Here is a 16375-nt window from a genome sequence, read left to right on the forward strand (position 1 = left end):
AAGGGGAAAGATATTTGGCAGCATCTCCTGAGGGCTCAGAAAGGCCACATCATTTTCTCCCAGAGATGCCAGAATCTCTCATTTCTTAGCATGAAATGTTAATGCTCTTTGCTCTCCCATTCCCCTCTCTACCCCTTCCCCCATCCTCCCTATTCACACTCTGATTCTCACGGCTGAGAAGGAGCAGGTATGGCTTGAGCTCAACCCACTCCACCTCCTGCAACCATGGACTGAGACTCTAGGAGGGATTAACTGATGCCAACAGTATCCTCAGGTCAACACATGCCAGATAGGTTTCGAATCTTCACGGTCAAACATGTGTTTCACTTGAAGGGATGAGGCAGGGTTAGTCAAGTAAATGAATTCTAATTTTTCTGTTCCCTCCACCATAAAAGTTGCTTTTGATTTGAGAATAGTTTAATTAAGCATTAATTAAATTCTTAATGTGTTCCAAGCACGATTCTAGCCAATATAAGGGGAATCACAATTAAAGGAAGAAGAGATTCCTCTTATGTTAAAGGTGTTTATAAACTAAAACGGGAGGTGAGACATTGAAGAACAATTTTTAGTGATAGGATAAAGTGAATAAGAACAATAAGAAGTCACGTTTTCATAGTAGTTTGAAAGTTACAAAGAGATTTCCTTGGAGTAATCTTATAAAATGTCTGGTATTAATTCCATTTTTCAGATTATGAAACTTGGATCAATGTGGTCACAGAACCTAAAAGTGCTGAAGGAATAAATGCTGGTGTTGGCCTTTGAACATAGATTTTTCCAGTCCCTCCCTCACTTAAATTCAATTCACTTTTATATCATGGTATCACATCACTGATGTTTTGATTTTTTAATAATTTAAATTTAAAATTGTATTTAAGTAATAAATTCAATCACAATCATGAATTTAGGCTGCCTCTTCAAATCACTGATAAAACCAAAGAGAAAATTCAGTGTGAGTTTAAGAAGAAAATGAAATTCATTAAAATCAATGTTAAAATTGGAAGTAACCCTAGATATTATCTAGTTAAACCAAATTTTATAGGAAAAAAAGCAAAAATCAAAACAAAACAAAAAAAGCTGAAGCCTGAAAAGAAAAAGTACCCCAACCAAGATCATTTGTAGAGATTGATGTTAATGCAGAGGCTAAAATTCAGTTTTCCAAATTCCCTTAATGCCCATTCATTTAGTTTTCATTCCTCTGGATCTAAATTTGGGAAGATCTCAAAGATGAAATGGATTTTAGATTCGGAGAATTATGATACCTATGAATTGACAGTGAGGGGAGGGACAGACAAGTCACATCAGCATAAGCATAGGCATCAATGGAGGAATAAACATTGTCTACTGTCTCTTTAGGAATTTATTTGCCCAGAGTCTTTTCCTCTAAATACTCTCCTGAAATTTACTTGCTCAACAACCTGGCATGAAAAAATGCTTCAAATAATTATTTCCAGGAGAGTTTGGACTTGGCTAATAAGAGTTACAATCAGTTATGACTACCAGGGACTTATATTAGTCCTATTATTTCCTTAGATTGTCTCAGATAATATAGGTCATCAACACTTGCTGCTCCTTTACATTTATAATGGACTATATGGTTGCTGACTCGCTGATGTCAATCCACAAATAAGACCAGGGAATTGCAGAGAAATATTTTTGACTGTGTAACTTGTATTACTTGCCATTAAGAACTTGATTCGTTGATGAATATGAAGAGAGGCAGATGTGGAAATTTTTATAACTCATAGTATAAAGATTTTGAAAAACAAAAAGTACAAAACATATCAATTCACATGATACACAGAGGAGGAAGCTAAAGTATTTTTGTATTTTATGGAGACAACCTTGAATATGAAAGAAAAAAGACTACAGTCAAATTTGTACTCCCTGATAACTTGTATAAATCTATCTTTCTAAACTTCATTTTCTACATATTACATTAGCTACCTCAAATGATTATTCCTTGTTCTACTCTAGCTTCCCTTTCTTTCTTACCCTATTCTTTCCATTCACCTACTGTTTCCTCCTCTTCTCTCTAATGAATTGTCAAAAATATTTGGGGTCATGGGATTTATAAATGAGAGAGAGCTTCAAACTCATTTAATCCAGTGATTTTTCAAAACATGCTTTAAGTCCACCTGCCCAGGCGTCCCCTTTTTTAGGGAGCTACAAGGTTAAAAATATTTTCATGATAATACCAAGATTTTTCAAAATCTAACATGATAGATAAAATCCACATAAACAAAAATTCTTTTTAACTGTGTAAAGGGCTTTTGAGATAAAAATAAACAAGAATTACTATTCCAATCCAGTCCCTTGCATATTTACGTATAAGGAGGCCAAAGAAAGGGGAAATGACTCGCCAAAATCACTTAGATTACTAATAGTAAAGCTAAGACTTGAACACCACATCCTTTGGCTTTGAATATATTGATTCTGCCTTGGTCATATTTACCCCAAATCTTAATGCATGTGTTTACATCCCAAAATAGTTATTGATTTCCCTACACCCTCTCCTGAATTTCTTTCCCATCTTCCAACTACTACCATTACCAAAGTGTGATCAAAATCACAGGGGAAAAAGAATCTGATATCACTGTGCTTCATATGAAGTGTAAATTTACCCAACATACAATATGATAAGCATATAATTTTGTTATTTGATGGATATGTGAGTTCAAGAGGAGTGAATATTCTCTCCAGAGTGAAACTCCTTCATGACTCGATATTTTGCATTTTCTGTTTCTTTAAATAAATCTACCATAGTTACCAAAGCTATAAAATGGAGATCACAATATGAAATATTTGCACTGCCTCCCTCTCACAGCACTATTGTGTTAAAAGTGCTTTGAAAACCATAAAATATAGAAATAAGAGCTGTTATCATTTTTCTTAAATTGAAGGGCAGTGAATCTGTGGAATTTGTATCAATTAAACGAGAGAAGAGTATCATAAATCAAACAAGCTTGTAAATAATTGCTTTAAAGTCAACTAATAATAATAAATGACATTTGTATAGTATTTATAATATATCAAACACTTTATAATGAATATTTCATTTGGTGTTTACAAAACCTCTGAAAGGTTAGTGCTATTATTATGCCCATTTTACAGATGAGAAAATTGAGGCAAATAGAGAGTCACACAACTAATAATTACCTAATACTGACTTTGAATTCAGTCTTCTGACTCCAGGCTTGTCATTTTATCACCACCTGGCTACCCCTACCCAAATCATGATTTAAAAAAAAAAACAAGATGAGAGAAATATATCCAACAACTTAAAAATCACTGAACAAAATTTAGTATTTGGCTATATCATGTTCACATTTGGAATGAAGAACATGAAGAATTCAGAGAAACAGAGATGTATGAAGTGATTCAGGGTGAAGAAAGTAGAACTAAAATCAAATTACAGTTAAAATGCAAATGAAGTCAACAAGGAGAGACAAAAATAGCTATAGATACAAAAAAGACCAAAGAACTTGAAAAACTAAATTTGAAATTTAAGATTCATGACCCAAAGGAAATTATAGTTACCTGAACATCATTTTATTTAGCAAATATCTATTGATCACCTACTTACCAAGTAAGGCTACAAGGAAGGAAATATGAATTCTGCTAATCACCATTTGACAGGGAGAAAACTGCATCTTAGAAAGGTTAAATCGCTTGAGTAACACTCAGATAGTAGGGAATCCAGGTTTCACACTTAGAACCTCTTGGTCTTGCACAGAAACCACAGAAAATGTATCACGGTCATATTCTAAGCAATCTGTCACTTCTTAAGGAATTCCTTGGTAGATAAGCTCTTTCTATAACTGCTTCAAAAGAGTTCACTTACTTCATTGCAGATGCAAGAAGAGAATAGATGTTTGACTAAAAAATCCAAGTGTAACACTATCTCATGGAAAGGAACAGTGAGATATCTTTTGAACATTCCTTCTATCTTGGATAGTTTGTTGAGACTTCATGTCAATGAATGAACATTTATTGCAAAAATACATATTCTTGATCTACTGTATTATTGATATGTATCGTGTTCATTACAACTTGCCAGCTCTCTGCCTTTGGGTAGATCATTTGTCTCTATCTAAAATTTTAATCTGAAGAATGGAAAGAGAACTAGATTTCTCTAATGGACTTCACAGCTTTAAATCCTATAATCCCATAATTTCTATGTATGGGTGAGGTAATAAGGACAATAACATAAATAGCAGTGAGCATTTATACCTCAAGTGAATGTTTATTAAGTGTTTATTAGGCTATCTCCTTTGCTAAGAAAGGATTCACTAAGTACTTTTGGTCTTCTCACCCTGGAACATCACATGGCTCCTGGAAAACCCCTTCTTCCACTAGTGAGTTCCTCTCAGAACCTTCACTGTGAGTACAGGTCAAGTTCACTCTTCTGACTCTGATTCCTCTTCTGATTCTTTGGACTTATCACCTTATCCTCCCTCCCCTCCACACCTTTTCCCTTCCCCTTTTATATGTTACCTTCTCCTATTAGAACAAGAATACTTTGACTTCAAGGACTGTATTTTTGCTTATGTTTGTATTCCTAGAGCATAAAAAAGAGCTTGAATATGGTAAAGTGTTTAAACTTGTTGACTTGATTTGTCAGGACCAAAAGTAACTAAAATTAGCACTAAATTTGGGTTGTGGCATGGGAGGAATTTCTCTATCATGGTCTAAGTATGAGGATGAGTCTGTTGTTTATATGCATCCCATGAAAGCTGTTGGGTTTCTTCCAGAATCCAAAAATATTGGATACAATTAGCAGGGGAACATTTGCAAATGCTTCTAATTCTCAAAAGGGTCTAGAGAGTTCAATTGAACAGTAATACCTGACTGATTACTGTAATACAGATTTTTCTTCTTTCCCTCCATAACACCCACTCCAACTTTTCATTTTCTTTTTTTCCAGGTCAAATTTAAAATGACAGAAACTTATTTTGTCTTTTATGCTTCCTTCAAAGAACTAAATAGGGAACTCAAATCATCTTATAATGCTCCATTAGTGGCTGCCTCTGATATTTCATCCTTCAGAAAAAGTGTCTTGAGGTTTCTAGGAGCAAAAACTCTAGCAGTTGTAACTTAGCAGGAAAGTCTTTGAACATGGGGCTGGAGTTGGACTTGACGTCTATTACTGAGGAGCAGTATAGCTAAGTGCTGAGAAGCAGATTGTCAAAGAATGAATGATATTTTTGTCCATAGAAATTCAAGAAGATCATTGGTTAGGGCATGCAAAAATTGAGATTTGTGTTTAGTGAAAGGATGATGCCTTTGAATTATAAATTTGTTTTCAAAGAATGTTAAAAGTAAAGAAATAATAAAATGGAAAAAGGGATCATTTAACTCTTTATAAGAATTCTTGCATACATGTATTGACTTAGAAAACAATATATTAACATTATCTGTGTTCTTTTATATTTTATTTATTTTGTTAATTATTTCTTAGCTACATTTTAATTTGATTCAGAAACATCTGGGAATGCTGTGAATCACTATGCAGTCAATGAGTCATTTGGATCACAACATGTATTACATCATTCTGCTCCTACAGCATCTTTTTCAATATTGATCTTAGCATTTTTATAACTTACCCAGCAAATTTTTTCAATGAAAACTAATTGTGTTGCATGTAAAGAAGGGTATTTTCCTATGAAGCCCTCAAAAGTTGTCATGGTAATGAACCTATCTCATTTACCACATCATTGTCTCATCTGGTTGCAGGCTACATAATAGTCTGCCCTTTTGTGTCTTTTTTACATAGACTTATTTTGATGATTCATGATAGCAGGAGGCAGTATCATTAGAACTAAATTTTCAAGTGCTACCCAGCCTTTCAGACCTAACAATGTATTATTATATAGTAATTTTCCAAAGATCAACCTATTTACTTGACCCATTTACCAGAAGTTTAATCACCTAGGTGATTATATTTATTTTATCTATAGAAATTCATGAGAGCTTGTGACCTACATTCGTGGAAAACATGTCAATATCAATGAAATAACAGATTGTGTTAGGAGTCAGGATCATGTTGCTGTTTAATTGCATGAGTCTTATTATGTATGACTCTTCATGACCCCCATGGGTCATATTCTCCATAGAGTTTTTTTGGCAAAGATTCTAGAGCATTTAGCCATTTTCTTGGTCAATGGATTAAGGTAAATAGAGATTAAATATCTTGCCCAGGGTCACATAAGTGATAAGAGTCTGAGGCTAGATTTGAACTTAGATCTTCCAGACTCTCCAGGGATAATTCTCTATCCACTGAGCCACCTAGCTGCCTCTAAGCATAAATTGGATCATAGAGTCTCCTTTTAATTTTTTTTAACTTCTCAAAGATTAATGGAATTTGGATCTCAGTGAATGCAAATCTGAATTTACTTTTGAAGAAAGGTATTTAATAAAAAATGTCACTGCAATGGAAAAAAATGATTGAAGCAGATTTATTTATTTGAGACAATAGTGGTTAAGTGACTTGCCCAGAGTCACCCAGCTAGTGTCTGAAGATAGATTTGAACTCAGGTTCATCTTATTCTATGACTTGTACTCTATTCTCTGTGGCACCTAACTGCCTTTAAATTAAAAGCCTATTTACAAGAAAAATATCATGAAGAAATTTTAGGTGGAAGAAAAGATAAAGAAGAATAGTAGGTCTATCCATTGTACTTTCTCTACCTCTTAGAATTTACAGCTACCATCACAGCTAAATCCAAGTATTTCTTCTAATAAATAACATTTCCTGACTCTTTCTAATTTCTCATGTCCCCTTCAATGACTTTGTCTTTATTATGCATGTATTTTACTATATTTGCTTATCTCTGTACTTGTTTTTCCCCAGTAGAATTTCACTTTTACTTTGTCACATAGTAGGAATATAAAAATGAATGTAGATGGATTTCTCAACACACTAAAACATTTTCATTCACAAAAGGATGTAAAAATTTGAGGAAGTTTTAAAGCCCCCAAATTTGAAAGTTTGAACATTTAGATTCAAACTTGACTGAAATGGAAAGCATTTCCTTCCATTTCTTTCAAACATCTTAAAGTTCTCTCCCCTTCTGGGAGGTTTAGGGGAAATAACCTAGAAAATAAAAAAAAATTAAATCAAGAATATTCATTGGAACAGCTCAGTGAATTAAGGCAGAGATAATATCTTAGAACATTGAAAGAGGATTCAAGAGAATTGAGGTAGCTACTGTTTTATCATTAAATAACTATGAGACCTTGAGCACAATTACCTTCTTTGGGCCTCAGTTTTTCTAACCTGTAAAAGGAAAGGATTGGCCTAGTAGATCTCTCTAAGGTAGTTTCTGGGATTGGGGGTGGGGGTGGGGAGAGGGATAATTGATTATTTTGTGAACACAGAAAGAAAGTCAGCAATGGGAGAGGATTGCTTTAGGCTCTTGTTGGTAGGGAAGACTTTAGTGGGGAAATGGGATTTGAGCAATACTTTGAAAGGAGGCTATGATTTGGAAAAGTGCAAAGAAGAGAGGGCATTCCAGGATAAAACATAATGCAAAAAGAAAAAACAGTTATATGTAGTTATAATGAGTTATGGAGTTTGACTGGAATAGAGTTTCCAGTTATCACAAATATGACAGTAATACAGTACTAACATTGACTACAATTCCATATGTGAGTTTATGTGAATAAATACCTCTGGCATTGTTTGGATTTTTCTATTGTCACATTGACAAAAATTCAGTCAAAGGGTTTGAATTAACATGCTATCTGAATTAACCACTGATAGTCACTCAATTCAATTCCTCTTCATGGTGGTAAGAATATTTGTGGGTTATACATATCTTAGTCTGTAGGATTACTTCTGACCATTAGAGGGTATTCAGCCCTGCTCATACTAGACTTGTTCCCCAAACCCTGGTGGCTTTTACAAGAAACTCTGAAGGCCCTTTTTAATGATAATTTTATTTAATGTTACTATATATATATATATATATATATCTTCTTGAACCCTTATGCTGTCAAGTATCTCATATAATAAAGATTTTAAATGAAAATAAAACAAAGAAAAGTTTAGTAAAACTAGCCAGTTTGTCAAACAAGCCTGTGAGTATATGCAATGGCCCACATATATAGTATACCTCATTTTTTCAGTTTAAAAAAGTAGAGATATGTTTTCTTAGTTCTTGCCAATCTTCAAGTTTGGTTATTATAAGTATCCAATTTTCAATTTCCTATTTTTATACCATATATACTGTTATATGTAAAGGAAATCTTCTTTAGATGACCCTTAATTTCAGTGTTTTCCCTCTGATAAATATTTCTTATTTATTCTATATAAAACTTGCTCTGTTTATATTTATTTATATATTGTCTCTTCCATTATATTGGAAGCTCTTTGAGGGCAGGGATTGCATTTTTGTCTCTTTTTGTATCCTCAATTAGGGCAGTTCCTGGTACTTATAGAGGTTTATTGCTTCTGCTGTTAATAGGAATTTAATGAATGTTTATTGATTGACTGATTGATTATATCTATAATAACTATTGTTTTCCTGATTTTGCATATTTCATTCTTAATCTAGCCCTATAAGTCTTTCCATGCTTCCCTGAATTCTTCAATGCATTACTTCATACTATGATGTTATTCTGCATTCCTATGCAACGATGTGCTTATCTAGTTCCCCTATTGATAGGTAGCTACTTTATTTCTGATTTTTCATTATAACTAAAAGTATACTTATGAACATTTGGAATATTTGTTATAGATGACACCTTCTTTACTGTCTGGGGCAAACTGTGGACAATTTAATCCTAACTTCTGCCCCCACATAAAATAAAGTTTCTTTTTAGAATGCTTACATTATTTCACAATTCTACCAGCTGGGTATTAGGTAACTATGCTTACACAGATCTTCCAATATTTTTTTATTCTTTTGTTATTCATTGCCAAATTGTTTAATATAATGTGAAACCAAAGTTCTTTTGATTTATTTTTTCTTATTATTAGTGATATAGAATAATCATTCATTATTTCATTTCTTCTTAGAGAACTATTTGTTCAAATCAGAAACAGATTTCAATCTCTTCCTATTCTCATAGTAAAAAATGGAAATTTACTATAGTTATGTCTGGCTTTATTATCTTCCTCTATCACTGGGGTAATTTATTTCTTCCCTTAATACCTATAGGCTTTGCCATGGGCTATGTGATCAAGGTAATTTATTGTTTAAAAAACATGAAAAGGGAAAAAAACCAAACATTTTTCTGAGTGAAGATGATTATTGTTAAATGCCTCTTTTGTGTAATGCCTAATCTCCCATATCAGTTGTGCCATATTCAAATAGAAATGAGGGCACTCAGTCATATATTATAATTCCTAACAACTCCACATTGACTTCAAAACCATGTATTAACATTATTTATGTTCTGTTGTATTTTTTTATTTACTTTGCTAAATATTTCCCAATTATATTTAATCTGGTTCACAGTCATTTGTCATTCCTACCCTTCAAGATCTTTGCTGTAGAGAGGAAGATGGGTTCCAAAGCATTTACTCCCAAGGCTGGTAACAAATATGTAGAGGATAGGGTATCATTGACCTTCTCACTTCCAGGAAAACATAATAAAAAAAGGGACAAAACTTTTCTATGGGTTCCTCCAGGCCACGAATAAGGGTTGTTAGTGGCAGATAGTCTTTAGTTGATTCAGTATAATACTGTTGTTGAAATAGTATTTGCTCTGCACAACCTGCAGCCCTAGCTACTTATCTCAAGGGTCCAAATGCTGCTTATTTAATAACCAGAATTCTGAAGGGGAAGACCTTGTGGCATTGCTCTGGGCACACACCTATCACAAAGGATTCATCAGGACCCCATAGGAGAAGGAGTAACTTCTCTCTGTTGGCAGAAACTCAGAATTTTTCCACTAGGCTTCTTTGTTAAGTCATTGCCCCAGGGCAATTCACAGAAACAACAAAACTAGAGAAATTTCTCCAGGGACCACTTGATAGAAATATTTAAATGCCTTAAAAGATCACTGATCTCTTCAGTGTGGCTATTATAGTTCCTGAAGGACAACCTGAATTTCTAACATTTGAACAAGTGATGTGATGCTATAGAAAAAAAAATCATCACCTGGCAAGAAACTTAGAATAATAAATAGTAGCTCATATTTTTGTAGTCCTTTCAAAGTTTACAAAGTTATTTTTTTTGGAAGAATCTAATGAGAAAGAGAGTGAAAACTTTATTATCCCAATTTTAAATATAGTAAGAGAGTCAGTTTCTTAGAAGTTAACTGCTGCTTATGGTCACTAAACTACTATAATGCAGTGACTGAATCTGAATCTAGGTTGAATTTCCCACCCAGCATTAAAAATGTGATTAAATTGAGAAGTAGTATCAAAGACAAATGAATCTAGATTGTTGAGGGCATTGAATGCCAGCTTAAGTAGTTCAGACTTGTTCTTGACTGTTAGCCTAAAGAAATAACTAAGGTCCCTGTATATACAGGGGTACCTCTCTTAAACATTGCTGACCATGGCAGAAAACAGTGTCAATTTGCATGCAGAGGAACAAAATATCAGGAAGAAGGGATGAGGTAACTTTCTTTTTTCTAGGGCTATTTGGCTAGTCCCTCAAGTATTTGTACCTTTGATCCATCTCTTTCAGAATCTAGAGCATCCAATCATTTTCTGTCTCTCATCTTCATTCTTTTTTTCTTTAATTCTCTCACAATAATAGTGAGCATTTATATAGAGATCAAGGTTCGCAAAACCTTTTACAAATATATTAACTCATTTGTTCTTAATGACAAATCTGTGAAAAGATACTATTATTATTCCTATTTTACTAAAAAAAACTTCAATTAATATTTTAGCATGTACCAAATACAGTGCTAGGACTTTAAATATGAGCAAAAAGAAAGACAATTCTTACTCTCAAATAGTTTACATTCTAACTATATCACTTAGTATATCACATAATGAAATCACATAAAAGGAATTTGGAAAGGGCGGGGGAGAAGATACCCATGTTGGGGATAGAGTACTTTACATTGAAGCAGGGTGTCGAAAAATGAAGAAATAGTTGACTTGGCCACCCTCCTTAATAGAAGATTCTGGGAGAAAAGATCTAGTCTGGGGGGGGCGGTCACCGTAACTGAGGGTCCTTCCTAGGTGTGATTTCCAATATAGTAGTGATCATACAGAATGGAGAATTTTCTATAGCATGATGGTGGATTTCAGACTGATGAGAAATAAAGAGAGAAAAATGAGATAAAAAGATATTAAATGATTCGTCCAAGTTCACAGAGCTATTAGATGTCTGAAACAAGGTCATTCTAACTCTTAGTCCAGTGTTTTATTTACTGTCTTATTTCATTACCTACAAACATTCACTGGTCTTTCACATCCTAAAAAAAATAACTAAACAAAGGAAAAAAATCTCAGCTTTTAACATCTTCACCAGATATCATATTGTATTTTTTCAATCTTTCTCTACTGTTTGTGTATATATATATATATATATACATGCATATACACATGCATGATACAGTATACATACATACATATATGTGTGTATATGTTCTCACTGTCTCCCCTTACTTAACACCACCACCACTCACTTCTCACTATCCTACCACCCTGCCAAAAAAACACTCTCCAAGGTTGCTGAAGGTCTCTTTACCAAGTAAACACTCTTTTCTCTTACTTTGGATTACACAATCCTGCTCTTTCCAGGTTTTCTTCCTATCTCTATGACTGATATTTTTCATTTTCATGTATTCACCTCCCACTTACTAATCATGAGTTTCCTTTATAGTTCTCTCCTGAGACCTCTTCTCTTTTTTGATTTATCTTTCATGGTGATCTCATCAACCTCCATGGGTTCAGTGATTATCACTGTGGAAGTGACTTACAGATCTATGCTTTACTCTTCTATTTCTCCTGAACCCCAGGCCCATATCATCAATTTATACCTCACATCTCTACCTTTATGTTCCATCAATATCTAATTATAGACTGTCCAAAATTGGACTGATTTTCTGCCATTCATTCTCAAAAATTATTTTTGATGAGGGGGGGTTAGAAGGAGGTGTTCACTCCTATTTCCATAATTGTCTGATGAGATTGGATATTGGCAAATACAAGCATAAAATGGAACAAATGTATATTTGCTGATATAATAATTAGGACTTCAAAGTTTGTAAAGAATCTCATCCTCATCACATCCCTCATTACAAACTCATGATTATCCTCTTTTTATATTTGAGGAAACTGAGATATAGAGAGTTTAGGTGATTTGCCCTCCATAAAATAGCCAGTGAGTATTTGAATTCAGGTATTCTTAATTCAAAGTCCAGCACATTACTCTATCTATTATACCCTCTAGCTGCCTGTATTTATATTAAATCTATATCTATAATGTTGATATTATTTATATATTATATATAAATTATCATAAAATTTAGAATTTGTGTAGCATTTTAAAGTTTAAAAAGTGTTTGCTTTTTAATTGATATTTTATTTTTCCACATACATGCTATGACAGTTTTTCAACATTCATCCATATGCATATACTTTTTTCCCCAACACCACTAACTGTGTCATGGGTGGATCACATTCTTTATGATAAGTCCATCATAAAAGTGACTTCCATATTTTTCCACCGTTGCCATTGCTGATTGCAACTCCCTCCTTTCATATTTCTCCACCACCATGTACTATATTTTCTCTCTTCTTTCACTCTGACTCTGCTGTAGAGTATCTGAGTGGCACAGCAGACAGATCCCTGGCCCTGGGGCCAAGAGGCCCTGAGCCCCCATACCACCCCTGAGGCCCAGCATCCACCTGGCCCTATGGTCCTGAACAGGCCATCCAGTCCCAGCCCCTTGAAAGAAGTAAAAAAGAAAATGTGTTATATCTGACCACTCTCCCCCAATAGTCCATCCTCTCTTCCTTTATTCACATTCCCTCCTTCTACCATCCCCCCCTCCTTCTTACTCCAGATGTCTATACCCCATCGAGTGTGTGTATATATATATATGCTGTTTCCTCTCCTAGACACCTCTGATGAGAGTGAAGATTCTCTCATTCCCCCTTGCCTTCCCCCTTCCATATCATTGCAATAGCTCATTGTAATAAAGAATAATCTTATTATATGAAATATCTTCACCTATTCTCCCTCTCCTTTTTTTTCTCCCATTACATTTCCCTTTTTTCTATTGACTCCATTTTTTTACACCATATTTTATCTTCAAATTCAGCTTTCTCCTGTGCTTCATCTATAAAATCTCCTTCTACCTGCTCTGTTAATTGAGATGGTTCATATGAGTATTGTCAGTGTCATTTTTCTATACAGGAATACATGCTGTTCATCCACATTAAGTCCCTCATATTTTCCCCTTCTCCTCCAATCCCTATGCTTCACCTGAGTCCTGTATTTGAAGATCAAACCTTCTGTTCAGCTCTGGCCATTCCAACAGGAACATTTGAAATTTCCCTGGTTCATTGAAAGTCCATCTTTTTCCTGGGAAGAGGACATTCAATTTTGCTGGGTAGTTGATTGTCAGTTGCATTCTAAGCTCTTTTTCCTTCCATTCTATTATGTTCCAAGCTCTAGGAGCTTTTAATGTAGTTGCTACTAAGTCCTGTGACACCCTGATTGCAGCTCCACAGTATTTGAATTGTGTCCTTCTGGCTGCTTGTAATATTTTCTCTTTGACTTGGGAGTTCTGGAACTTGGCTATAATTTTCCTGGGGTTTGGGGTTTGGGATCACTTTCTCGGGGGGATTGGTGGATTTTCTCCATTTCTATTTTGCCCTCTGCTTCTAGGATATCAGGGCAATTTTCCTGTAGTAATTCTTTGAAAATGATGTCAAGGGTCCTGCAGGGCCATCTGCCTGCAATATGGGAGGGCACCAGGGGAGCTGGGAGGGGGCCCACCTGCCGGAGAGGAAGGGAGGAGAGAGGGAGCCCTAGCCCACAGCGAGGGGAGCAGGCCGCAACGCGAGCGCCCTTGGGACCAGCCTGCGGAGTGCTGGGGGAGGCCAGCCCTGCAGCCACGCAGCCCCTGCCCGCTGCCCCACCGGCCGCCTGCCTGGGCCTCCACCCACTGGATTTATGGAGAAGAAGAAAATGGTCACTCAGGGTAACCAGGAGCCAACAGCCACTCCTGATGCCATGGTTCAGCCATTTACCACCATCTTGTTTCCACCACCTCCACAGAATGGAATTCCCACAGAGTATGGGGTGCCACACACTCAGGACTACGCCGGCCAGACCAGTGAGCATAACCTGACCCTTTATGGAGGTACACAGACACACGGAGAGCAGACTACTAACACGGTCAGCACCCAGAACGGAGCGCTGACACAGACAGAAGGAGGGGCACAGACAGATGGACAGCAGTCACAGACACAGAGTAATGAGAATACTGAGAGTAAATCGACCCCAAAAGGGTTGCATGTCTCCAGCATCCCCTTCTGATTCCGGGACCCTGATCTCCGGCAGATGTTTGGGCAGTTTGGCAAAATCCTTGATGTAGAAATAATCTTTAAGGAACCGGCTCCAAGGGATTTGGGTTTGTAACTTTCGAGAATAGTGCTGATGCAGACAGGGCCAGGGAGAAATTACACTGCACCGTGGTAGAGGGCCGGAAAATCGAGGTAAATAATGCAACGGCACACATAATGACCAATAAGAAGATGGTCACACCCTATGCAAATGGTTGGAAGCTGAGCCCTGTGGTTAGAGCCGTCTATGGCCCAGAGTTATATGCTAGGCAATGATGCAGCTGTGCCCCTGTAGGGAAGGGAGGGGATCAACACTTACATTCCGCTCATCATTCCCGGCTTCCCTTACCCCACTGCAGCCACCATAGCAGCCGTATTCAGAGGAGCCCACCTAAGGGGCCTGAGGGCGGATGGTGTACGGTGCAGTCAGAGAGGTACCTCCCACAGCCATCCCTGTCTACCCAGGTGTGGTTTACCAGGACGGATTTTACAGTGCTGACCTCTATGATGGATATGCAGCCTACAGATATGCACAACCTGCTACTACGACAGCAGCCACAGCCGCTACCGCTGCTGCAGCCACTTACAGCGACAGTTATGGCAGGGTTTATACAGGAGACCCCATACCATGCCCTTGCCCCTGCCGCTAGCTACGGAGTTGGTGCTGTGGCGAGTTTATACCGAGGTGGCTACAGCCGATTTGCCTCCTACTGAAGTGACGTGACCCCTGCAGATGGGACAGCCCCCCGTTCATGAGGCTTGGCTATTGCAATATTTACTCCTAGAGGAACTCTATAGCAAGATGAAGAGGAAAAACAACAACAACAACAAAAAACCAAAAACAAAAACACGCAAAAAAACCACAAAAAAAGAGAAAAATTTTTTATACCTCACTATGTTCTTTGAATATGTATTTTCCTTTAAATTTCTGCCTTTAATTCTTTTGTTCCAAAAAAAAAAAAGAAAATGATGTCAAGGCTCTTTTCCTGATCATGACATTCAGGTATTCCCATAATTTTTAAATTATCTTTCCTAAGTCTGTTTTCCATATCAGTTGTTTTTCTCAGTGATATGTTTCACATTTCATCTAATTTTTCATTCTTTTGGTTTTGAAGTATTGAGTCCTTATTTCTCATAAATTCAGTAATCTCCCTGAGTTCTATTCTTTGCCTGAAGGATTTGTTTTCCTCAGAGAGCTTTCTTATCTCTTTTTTCCATCTGGCTAATTCTTCTTTTTAAAGCATTCTTCTCCTCAATAACTTTTTGAACTCTTTTATCCATTTGACCTAAGCTGGTTTTTAGCATGTTATTTTCTTCAGTATTTTTTTGGATTTCCTTGACTAAGCTGCTGACTTCATTTTCATGTTTTTCCTGCATCTCTCTCATTTCTTTTCCCAGTTTTTCTTCTAACTCCTTCGTTTGATTTTCAAAGTCTTTTTTGAGCTCTGTCATAGCCTTAGCCCAATTTCTGTTTTTCTTCAAGTTTTTAGATGTAGGAGTTTGTGCTTCTTCATCTTCAGACTGAGTGTTTTTATCCTTCTTGGGCTCACAGGCAAAATATTTTTCAATGGTGTTCCTATTTTGTGTCTGCTTTCTCCGCCCCCTCCATATACATATACATTTTCCCAGCTTAAGCCTATTTTGGGGGTGCTTCCTGAACTTTTGGGGCACTTCCACAAGGATATCAGTGTGTGAGGCTCTGTCCTCCCTCCTGGTCTGTGAATGACCATAAGCACCCCGCTCTGCCACAGGACTGAGGTGGGGGGGGAGCTGCTGTTCTATGGGGAGCCTCAACTGAGATCAGGATCTGAATGTGTTCCAGGGGCAAAGGATAGAGCTTGGCAGTCTCTCTTCACTCCCCTCCCTAGGTTCAATGGGCTCATGTCTTGG

The 16375-nt window shown here is 36.3% G+C and overlaps 1 long non-coding RNA gene and 1 pseudogene across 1 annotated transcript in view; one reads left to right on the forward strand and one right to left on the reverse strand.

Annotated features, from left to right (window-relative positions):
* Positions 1 to 16375, reverse strand: part of LOC141514271 (uncharacterized) — a 262329-nt gene that overhangs the window by 124034 nt on the left and 121920 nt on the right. The gene's annotated exons all lie outside the window — the stretch shown is intronic.
* LOC141514263 (RNA binding protein fox-1 homolog 2-like) lies at positions 14094 to 15254 on the forward strand (annotated as a pseudogene).

The sequence above is a fragment of the Macrotis lagotis genome, chromosome 1 (assembly GCF_037893015.1).
Source record: "Macrotis lagotis isolate mMagLag1 chromosome 1, bilby.v1.9.chrom.fasta, whole genome shotgun sequence".
Taxonomy (NCBI): Eukaryota; Metazoa; Chordata; class Mammalia; order Peramelemorphia; family Peramelidae; genus Macrotis; species Macrotis lagotis.